The sequence below is a fragment of the Acomys minous genome, assembly GCF_964271855.1.
Source record: "Acomys minous genome assembly, chromosome: 12".
Lineage (NCBI taxonomy): Eukaryota > Metazoa > Chordata > Mammalia > Rodentia > Muridae > Acomys > Acomys minous.
The window spans coordinates 69,535,929-69,547,148 of NC_140493.1; the positions used below are offsets into that span (position 1 = coordinate 69,535,929).

The 11,220-nt window shown below is 50.5% G+C and overlaps 1 long non-coding RNA gene across 2 annotated transcripts; it reads right to left on the minus strand.

Moving 5' to 3' along the window:
• Positions 1-9,554: 9,554 nt before the first annotated feature.
• On the minus strand, positions 9,555-11,018 carry LOC311578352. Of its 2 annotated transcripts, none has more exons than XR_014772855.1 (3): positions 10,941-11,018; positions 10,304-10,393; positions 9,555-9,798 (listed from the first exon to the last, which is right to left on the minus strand). It is a non-coding gene; the product is annotated as an uncharacterized lncRNA (long non-coding RNA). The 2 variants fall into 2 exon arrangements; XR_014772856.1 differs by having other exon boundaries at positions 9,555-9,815.
• Between the last annotated feature and the right edge of the window lie 202 nt (positions 11,019-11,220).

Below are 11,220 nucleotides of genomic sequence, written 5' to 3' on the forward strand. Positions count from 1 at the left end.
ACCTGCACTCGGAGGCCCTGCTCCCTCCTGCTGGAGGAAAAAAAATGCCCATCTTTCCTTCTCTATTCACACGTGTGGAGGCATTGACAAATGACGTCCCTACGTACGGTAGGTCTGGTAGCACAGACCTGTGATTCCAGCTGCTTGGGAAGCTGAGACAGGAGGATTGAAAGTTCAAGACCAGCCTTGATTGTTGAGTGAGTTCAAGGCCATTGCCCTAGGGAATTTAGTGAGATCTCATCTCAAAAATTAAAAGTTAAGATTGAGGATACAGTTGGGCGTTAAGGCATTTGCCTAACACATGTGATACCTTGGGTTCAATCCTCAGTTTGTCTCTGTCTCTCTGTGTCTCTCCTCTTTCTCTCTCTCTCTCTCTCTCTCTCTCTCTCTCTCTCTCTCTCTCTGTTTCTCTCTTACATACACACACACAAACACACACCCCACACACTGACCCACATAGACACACATCCACATACATACACACACACCCTACACCCACACTCTCTCTCTCTCACACACACACCCCACACACCCCACCCACACCCACCCACACACCCCACACACCTACCCACCTACCCACACACCCACATACCCACCTACACACACACACTCCAACACCCTCATACCCCCCACATCCACATACACACACACACCCCTCCCACACACCCCACACACACCTACACACAAACCTACACACACACACACACACCCCTACACACACACACACCCTGCCTCCTGTGAGGCAGACGGGAGGGGGAGTTGCACATGACTTAGCAATTAGCTGTTCTTCCATCTGATCCCATGTTCAGTTCCTACCCAAGTAACAAGCACCTGCCTGTATAACAGACATGGATGGGTCAAGTCAGGCCCTGGAAGAGGAAGACACACAGCACATACTCTAGAGGACATGTGTGTGGGGGGGTGTCTCAGAGCAGGTCCTAGGGTCTGCCTGGAAGGGGAGGGCATGGGTGGTTTCCTTGAGGGACACCTCCTTCTCTCCCATCCCTGGAGACACACAGACTCTTCCTGATCCTGTGACCTTTATCCATCCTCTAGGTAGGAAGGTGTGGGTTTGTTATGGGGCTGGGAAGCTGCTTGCATAGGTGACAGCATAGGTGTCGCAGGAGATCAGGGGAAGCCATCAGGAGAGTGGGCCCATCAGGAGAGTGGGCCCATCAGGAGCTTCTCCTGGTGTGTGGGGGACAGGCAGCCCTCTCACTGTCTTGTTGAATAGTGAATTTCACAGTGGGAGTCTTTCTTCTTGAGACCGGCCATCTGTGTAAGATGCCGTGGGTCCCTGGGGGTCAGGCTCTAGATGTCTGTGTAAGACATCACGGCTCAGGTCCCAGACTGCTGCAGTGCGATTGTTACAGTATGGGGCCTTGATCCTGTGTTTGCCGTTGGTCTCCGTAGCCCTAATGATCAGGCCTATGTAAGTGCCCCTTCACCCTAGTATTACTGGTGACGTCACCCTGATGGCATCTCTTCTTGCTGTGGACTTGTAGTTAAGTGGTGGTGAGGCTAACACTGTCTATGTCCTGGGCATCAGCCTCATCTTAATGTGCCTAACACCCCTGAGAGGGTGTGTCCATCTTCCTGAGATGAAACAGGACCCAGAGAGGACAACGTTGGACAGGGGGAACAGTGGAGAAGCAGGACAGTCCTTGGAAAAGTAGTGTGGGAACTGGAGAGAAGGAGCCAAACTTAAGAGCACTGGCTGCTCTTCCAAAGGACCAGGGTTTGATTCCTAGTACCCATGGCAACAGCGCACAACCAGCTATAACTTCAGTTCCAAGGGATCCAACACTCTCTTCTGACTTCTGTGTCTTCCGTATATACATGTATGAAAAACACTCATACACATAAAAGCACTTTTTTTTTTTTGGTTTTTTGAGACAGGGTCTCTCTGTGTAGCCTTGACTGTCCTGGACTCACTTTGTAGTCCAGGCTGGCCTTGAACTCATAGCAATTCACCTGCCTCTGCCTCCCTGAGTGCTGGGATTAAAGGCATGAGCCACCACACCCAGCTCATAAAAGCACTTTTTAAACTTTGTTCTTTTCTTTTCTTTTTTTCTTTCTTTCTTTTCTCTTCTTTTCTTTTTTAACTATGTAGTCTTACTATGTAGCTCTGCTGCCCTGGACTTGCTTTGTAGACCAGGCTGGCCTCCAACTCACAGAGATTCACCTGACTCTGCTTCCAGAGTGCTGGGATTAAAGGTAGGCTAACTTTTTTTTTTTTAAAGAAATAAAAATAGTGTGGGTAAGAGAGAGCCTCTCTATGCTTTGAAAGGCCTCCATAAAAGCTGGGCAGTGGTGGTGCATGCCTTTAATCCCTGAGGGTCCACAGTAAGAAGAAATGCCACCAGAATGCTGTCACCAGCAACACTAGGGTGAACAGGCGCTTACATAGGCACTATCAGTAAGAGCTACAGAGACAAACGTCAAAGATAAAAGCAAGGACCCATACAGGGACAATCAGGCTGCGGCCATCTGGAACCTGAGCCGTGATGTCTTACAAAGACATCTACAGCTTGAACCCCCAGGGACCCACGGCATCTTACACAAACAGCCAGTCTCAGGAAGAACGACTCCCACTGTGAAAATTATCACTCAACAATGACAGCGAGAGGACTGCTTGTCCCCTAGATACCAGGGTGCACAATAATCCTTGGATAATGGGAATGGGGGAGTCACCCTTCAACTGCTGTGGAAGTAGGTGTACCCCTTCTCAGTGGCACTGTCCCCTGACAGTGAGGCGATCCCTTCTTGGGACTGACCCATGGCCTTCCTACAGTGTATGTCAGGAAACTCTCTGGTCTATTTGTGTCTTAGGAAAGTCTTTTACTGCCTAAGTTACCAGTCTTTTCTAAGCTGTTTCATATATCAGTGGCCACATTACCTTTCAGCCCAGCCTGATGGCCTGAGAGTCTCTCTGATACCATTTGCCTGATAAAATCAAATTTCAGAAACACAAGAGTAGACAGGAAAGGAATTTGGAAGTCTCGTAAGGCAGGAAGCTTCAAGTGGCAGAGGTGAGCTGAGGACCAACGGCCTCCTTTGTGTCTCGTGGGCTCTGGCATTCCAATACTTGGTCTCCAGTTGCTGGTGGTGGTGTCTGGGGAGGCTTAGGAGGTGTGGCCTTGATGAGGAAGTGCGTCACTGGAGGTGGGCTTTAAGGGTATAAAAACTCTCTCCACGGCTAGTTTTCTCCATGTGTTTCTTGCTGCCGTTCAAAATGTAAGCCCCCAGCTTCCTGTCACCATACCTGCCCCCTGCTGTCATGATCCCCTCCATGATGGACTCTTATCTCTTCAGAACTATAAGCCCAAATACACCCTTGTTATCATTAAGAATAGAGAGAGAGCTGGGCGTGGTGGCACACACCTTTAATCCCAGCACTCGGGAGGCAGAGGCAGGTGGATCTCTGTGAGTTTGAGACCAGCCTGGTCTACAAAGTGAGTCCAGGATAGCCAGGGCTACACAGAGAAACCTTGTCTCAAAAAATCAATCCCCCCCCCCAAAAAAAAGAATATAGAGAGACACAACAGATCTGGTAGAAAGACATTTATTATAGAGAGAGAGGCAGAGAGAAAGAGAGACAGAGACAGACAGTCAGAGAGAGAGATGGGGGAAGGGAGGTAGAGAGAAACCTAGGCAGAGAGGGGAGGAGAGGGAGGGAGGGAGATGGGGGGGGGAGGGGGGGAACTGTGATGGGCCAGTCCTTTATATCTGATGCGCAGCTGAAGTGTGATGATGTCAGAGGTTGCTAAGCAACCCAAAGGCAGGGTAGTAGATCTGCTCCTGAACTAACTAACACCCTTCCTTCTGTAAGTTGCCTCGGTCATGGATTTTTTTTTTATCACAGTATTAGAAAAGTTACTAAGGCACCCCCTGTGCACATGGTGAAGTGAGGGTTCCCCGCCACCCTTAAGGGAAGCGAGGAGGGGGGTGGGAGCTGTGTACATGTGGGAGTCATGGACAGCAGTGTCCGAGATACAGCCCGAAAGCTTGCTCATCCCAGAGCTGGGAGTTTCTAGTCCCCGCTGCCTGCCCCCAAGTCCCAGACACCTGTTACCCTTTGTGGGAAGGGCTGTAAGCTTTGTCACAGGCGAAAGCAGTCTTGGCGGGCTTTACCCTTGGACACCCCATGGGTACCCTGAGATAGACTGGGTGGAGCCATCCTGGGCCTGAAATTCAGGAAGCGGACCTGGGGACTCCACCTGGACTATTGTTTTTCTAATGGACCCTCAATGGGAGCAGGAGACGGCCCTTCCCACGTGACACAGGCAGGCGGAGAGGAGAGCAGCAGCAGCAGGTTCAGACGTGGATCAGCGAACAGGCTGGACCAGCACGCAGGCCAGAGACACCTAGGGACCAGTCCCGTGGAATGGATACCTTTAACCTTTTTACCCTCTTGTGTAAGCTAGTTGGGTTGTATAATAAAGTTTAATTGTTAAAAAACAGAGCCTACATCCCTTTCTCCTCCCCTGACCCACCGCCCTATGTGCTCAGGAGCCAAGCACATGAACCTTGTGCTGTGTCTTCCATATACTGGCTCCATTGTCCAGGGCTACCGCTCATCCATGGGCCCCAATCTCCTCATGTAAAGGTATGAGCCTGTCTAGAACAGGCTGCTCTCATCCTGGCCAGACACGAGAATCTCCTGGTGGCATTAACAGAAATACCCAGCGTATGGTCTGTGGGATATACGTGTGCCCTGATAGCTATGAATGAAGCTAAGCCCCTTTGTAAATGACGTCATGTCACAGAGTCAAGAGTTGACCATCCCTGTGTTACAAGGCCCTGATACCTGGGTGCCACTCCTGATGGTCCTTTGAGGCTGAGACAGGTCTGAACTCTGGATAGAGTCTTACTTTTCAAAGTGTGGACCCTTGGGCTGGAGAGATGGCTCAGAGGTTAAGAGCACTGACTGCTCTTCCAGAGGTCTTGAGTTCAATTCCCGGCAACCACATGGTGGCTCACAACCATCAGTAATGTGATCTAATGCCCTCTTCTGGCCTGAAGGTGTACATGCAAACATACCACTCACGTACATAAAATAAATAAATTTAAAAAGTTAAAAAAAAAAAGTGTGGACCCAGGACCATTAGCTCGGTGCATTACCAGAGCTGTCAGTGGAAGCCAAGACCACACCCTATACTCTCACTTTACACATGGGGGAAAAGTTCACATGCTTTATTATAGGAGCAGTGGCCACCATGCCTGGACCACATGTCTCCATCTCTCAGTCTGGTTGTACTCTCCGATGTGCAGGCCGTGGAGACAGCCCTCAGACCTCTTCTCAAATGACTAACACCCTGTTCAGTTCTTTTCTCTACAGCCCCTGACCGACACTGACCCAAGCCCACTGAGGGCAGCTGGGTTTCAGAGGCCTCAAGTAACATCCCACACCCGGGGCAGAGCACAGCTCTTCCCTCAGAGTCCTCAGCTGAGTTGAGTGGGTCAACTGGAATCCGGGGCCCTGCCTGTCTCCTGCATTATTGACGTGCTGCCTGGCCACCCGGATGAATAATTCACGAATACAAGGAAGTAGGAGGCTCACCAACTGGAGGCGTTCCGGCTCCTCCCCACCCTCCCCTGGCCGCGTGTTTACGTTTCTTGTCTTAATGGGTCTATCTATCCGAGCCTCAGACTTCTCCTTCCAACTATGGGGGAGGCATGGGGACGACCAGGGTTGAGCCGCCCGCAACCCGGGGCAGGGAGCTTCACGTCTCTGAGCCTCCGGGACTCAGGGGCATATTGGGGACTATGCTATCCTGTGGATGAGTGGGGCATCCCCTGCCTTGCGGCCCACGGTTGTGAAATGCGCTGCCCGTGTTGCTTATGATTAATGTTGGCTCCTGTCAGTGTCACCAAGGGGAACACGGCTAGATGGCTCAGAGTGTTAGGAGAGTAGGGAGCCCTAGCCAGGGGTCTTTGGGTAGAGTGGGCAGGAAGAATCAAAGGGCTGAGATTGGAAAGACATCTAGAGCCATCCAGAATCCTGCAGTGATTTCTCTTGCCTGATCAGAGTTTCTAAAGTCCAGTCTCAGGGGTGTCCACACAGGCGGGAAGGACTGTAGGGCGAGGTGCTGCCACAGGAGGATAAGCAGTGGAGCTGGCCAGCTCAGTGCCCATACATTCAAGGCCGGAGCTCAGTTCTGGTCAGCTGAACCTGTAGTTACTGATGACAATAGAGGGCCCGCCTGTCAAGTTAAAGTACCTGTGCAGGAAATGGTGGCTTTTCCTTTAGACCAACTTAATTTCTCCCTTGGCCCCATTCTGCCAGGTAGATAGATGCCTTGTCAGCAGGATGCTGACTCAGATCTCTGTCCCCTACCCTTGAGGGTCATAGCAGGGTCATAGTAAGCTAAGGTGGCAATGATTTGACTCTTACTGTTGTCACCAAGATGTCTCTATGTCATTGTCCCTTTTTTTAAAAAAGATTTATTTATTGTATTTATTGTATATGAGTGCTTTATCTGCAGAAGAGGGCACCAGATCTCATTACAGATGGTTGTAAGCCACCATGTGGTTGCTGGGAATTGAACTCAGGACCTCTGGAAGAGCAGTCAGTGCTCTTAACCTCTGAGCCATCTCTCCAGCCCCTATGTCATTGTCCTTAATCCCTGTGGATGGGGCTGAGTCAATCTTCAGTCCCCGAGTTGCTGTTATGCCCTTTCTTGCTCTGGGACAATTCAGTCGGATGTGTTAGGAGACGTGTTTGACTGAGCACAACACAGGCCCTCCAAACACTGGCGCAGACAGGACAGGATTGGTTTGTACTCACCCATGGCCAGGTGTATGGCTCAGTGGTAGTGAACCTGTAGTTACTAAAGACAACAGAAGGCCTGACTCTCAAGCCAAACTGAGCCTCAGGTTTGATCTCTGGTGCTGTACAGGGAAAGAAAAAAGTTCAGACATGGGCAGTTCCGGCAGGTTCAAAGCCTCCAGAATGTCATCATTCGTGTCCCAGGTACCTTCATGGCATTTGTCTATTGACCTCATGACCACAGGATGGCTGCTATGGTTCCAAGCATCACGAAGAAAGAAAAGGGGGAAGGCATAAGGAGGTGTGGTAGCTGTGTAGGTGTCCTTGGAAGAGCTTCCCTGGAGTTTCCGACTAATGACTTTTTTATATTATTATTATTTTATTTTCTTTCTTTCTTTTTTTTTTGTTTTTTGTTTTATTGTTTTGTTTTTGTTTTTGTTTTGTTTTTCGAGACAGGGTTTCTCTGTGTAATAGCCCTGGCTGTCCTGGACTTGCTTGGTAGACCAGGCTGGCTTCAAACTCACAGCGATCCGCCTGCCTCTGCCTCCCAAGTGCTGGGATTAAAGGCGTGCGCCACCACGCCCGGCCCGACTAATGACTCTTGCTTCACTTCCTTGGAACCATTCCAAGATGTGTGTCAGTCACTGATGGGAGAGTTGCTGACTGTCTCCTGGTTGAGCTTCCAAACTTACATTCCAGTCTTTGGAGGGACAGACAGAGGGACACACACTCATGGTGGGGGTTGTTAACAGGCATCTCTGAGCATGTGTACTGGGAACCACTTGCTGACCAACAACCTGAGGGGGATGCTTACACCATGTTGGGCGGAAGGTACAGGGTCTAGTTTGAGCCAGACTCGATCAGAGTCCAGGTGGACCAGTGTGGGGGTCCTCCTGCAGCCAGGCAGGGCACTGGCTCATGCCCGTTCAGTGATGCAACCCTTAGTGTGGCTGGATTGACGGCTCAGGGGTGGGGGTGAGCTACTGTGGACACCAGAAGAAGAATGGCCCATGAGGTCCCTGTCCTGTAGAAAGGGGCTTTGTCACCCACTAGAACACTCTGGATTAAATCAAGTTGAGTAAGTGGCCCAAAATGGACGACTTCTCTGAGCCTTTACCGAGCTGATGGGCCTGAAGACCGTCCAAGACAGAACATCCAGTATTTTCCTCACATTCGTGAGCTCTATCTTCGAGAGAATGGTTTTTATTTTCCCCTAAAACCTATTTTAGATTTGCGGTCCCAAGTATTTCTCTAAGCTATTTTAAAACTATTTGTAAACATCCTTTATTTATATATTTGAGCGTCTTTTACATAGGTCAGGTTGGCTTTGAACTTACATCTTCCTGCTTCAGCTGAGTGCTGGGATCACAGCCTTTTTTTTTTTTTTTTTTGGTTTTTTGAGACAGGGTTTCTCTGTGTAGCCTTGGCTGTCCTGGACTCACTTTGTAGACCAGGCTGGCCTCGAACTCACAGGGATCCGCCTGCCTCTGCCTCCCGATTGCTGGGATTAAAGGCGTGCGCCACCACGCCCGGCTCACAGCCTTTTTTTAAATGGCCAAATATACAGTATGAACTGACCTGCGTACTGACCCGCCTTTCCGCATGCCGCTAAACACCATCATATCTAGCTTTACTCTCTACACTTGTTTTTCTGCCTATAGGGAGGGAACCGGGAAGGAGCTTCGGGGCAACTCCCGCTGCTCACACCTGAGTTCCATGCCCTTCTGGGCCGGTGATGATACCCAGAGGCCAGCTTCCCACAGGGGCAGCTGATCTGGTCACCATGGCAATCTAGGAGTCAGGAAGAGGGAAGATGCTCTTGAATGAGGCTGGAAGCCGGGAGCCTGGAGCTGAGGCTGTCTAGGCCAGACTGTCGGGGGTCCTCTGCTCATGACTCTGGAGAGTGTCAGGTGACCAGAGTCTCTGGTAGAGGCCTTCTTATTCCCTGGGTATGCCTGCTGGGGCAAAGGTCAGGCTGGGAGGTTGTAGGGTTGAGTAGCTTTCATTCCCACTCAGGATATAAGTACCGGGGGTCCCTGATGGTGCCCTTGCATTTTTTACTGCATGGAGATTTTCTTTTAGAAATTGTTCTATCTGGTTTAAATTCTAGATTTCTCCAAGGTTTTGTAACCAGGGATCCCCCTTTGCACAGTTGACTGTCAGAAGTTTCTGGGTAAGAGGAGACCTTTATGTTCTTGGGACACTTCTGGGAGTGTGGCCAGCAGGGACCAGTGTCCCAGAGGCCCGTGTCTGATGGTGCAATCCTCACCCTGACTCTCAGACAGCTGTCCAATTCTGTGCAAAGATGGGGTCACAGCTCAGAGGCTTGCCTGTCGTGTATGAGTTTCAGGGTTCCATCCTAGCAACCCCACAATGAAAGCAAAAACCAAACCACACAAAACTAATTCAAGGCTTAGACACCGAGCTGCTGCCTGTGGTCACGTGGCGTGGGCTTGGCACCGGAGACATGGTGAAGTCGGCCTTTGGGGTTTTTTGTTTTTCAAGACAGGCTTTCTCTGTGTAGCCCTGACTGTCCTGGGACTCACTCTGTAGACCAGGCTGGCCTGGAACTCAGAGCTCCACCTGCCTCTGCCTCCCAAGTGCTGAGATTAAAGGTGTATACTACCATGCCCAGCTTTTTTATTTACTTATTTTTTGAAGCCTTTGGGTTTTTGTTCCAAATACATCCTATCATCAGAAACTTACAGCAAGCTTTTATTCCTGCATTACTTTTATAATTCATAATTTAATTTAAGAAATAAGAATATACGAGGGAGGGAGAATGATTCCCCGTGATCCATTAGCTGAGGCAATCAATGTGACTATCTGAGCATTCGGGCTCCAGGCTTTTAAAAGGGGATTTGTTTTGAATATGTAGTGAGAGACGCTTTGCAACAGGACTTGGCTAAGTGCTCTCTGGCCGCTGGACTCCACTCCACGGGAGCTTTTAAACTTCAGTCCTCTTCTGTCCCTGTAGCTGGTGTCCTTCAGAAGTTAGTCTCACAGACTGGGGTGCGGGAGGAGTCCTGGGAAACAAAACAGCCTGGGAGAGGTCAGAAGGACAGAGTGCCCTGGAACCTGCTTTACGCACTTGGCAGAAACTGCGGGAAAAGCCTGCCCACCTCACCACTGCCGGTGGGGAGCGGGGTGGGGAGGCACCACAGGAGTCCATCCATCTGTCCTGCGCTTTGGATGTCATGATTCTGGGACTAGCACCCCAAGACCTGGGCACTTCTATTAGGCTCCTGTCTCCAATTCCCTTTATTATTATTATTACCAGTACTAGTATTAGTAAACTAATAAATAACATTAATATTTATTAGTAGTAGTAGTACAATTAAGCCTTAAAATTACCCTCCTGCACCCCTAGATGCAGAGTCCCAAGTCTAAGTCCCTCCCACTTGCTGAGAAGCGCAGTCGCAGTCTGTAACAGGGTTGGGGCCGTGAGCCTCTCCCCCTCAGTCAGAGTCCACACACATGCTCATCCTCCTTCCCAGCTTGGATGGATTCAAATTCACCATGGAAACTCACCTCTGCGCCCTCGTCTGTGCCTATGTTTCCAGAGAGGGTTAACTGAGGAGGCAAGACCCAATCTGAATGTGGGCAGCGCCATCCCATGGCCTGGGGTCCCTGACCGAATAAAGGGGAAAAAGCAAGCCAGGGCATCAGCAGCCTTCTCGCTTTTGCTTCCTAACTCGGGGGGGGGGGGGGGGGAGGGGGGCGGGGGGCTCAGGCTCCTGCCGACACGCGGTCCCTCTCTATCAAGATCAACAGTACAAGTCAACTGTGAGCTAAAACAAACCCTTCCTTCCTGGCGTTGCTTTTTATCAGTTATTCGGTACAGCAAAGAGCAAAGGAAGTCATGCGCCCACCCATCTGTTGAGGGCTGGGTAGTCATAGCTGGGAGGTGGAGGCTTTTCCCTAGAGAGGTAAACGCAGTTCCAGGCAGGCCAGGCTGTCCTGGGGGAGCCACGCTGGATGAAGTCATGTTTTGATGGTGGCCCTCGGGAGATGCTCTTGGGATGGTTAAACAGGCAGGAGGTAAACACACGCCAGGGTGACAGAATCAGGCCCCTATGCTGATGGTTTAATCGTAAACCCAACAGAATGGCAGCAGGACAGATTGGGGGATACATGGTGGTGGTGGTGGGGGCGACTCTCTCTTTACCCACAGCCTCCATGACGTCCCTCTCTTAGGCCCAGTTCTTCTAGGGAGGGCTGGTTCATTTTTCTCACATCGTGAATACAATCTCACTGTAGCAAACTGGGAAAACGCAAAAGCGCAGGGAAGAGAAGGACTCTTTCCCCACTTCCGGGGCTGGGCGGTCTCACACTCAGCCTTCAGCTCTTCCCACCAGCCCCGCTCATCGCGACCGCGACCATGCAGACTTGTTTACTGCAAGCTTCTTCCTGCTGCAGTCCTAAATCCCACGAGAGCACGAGCCTGG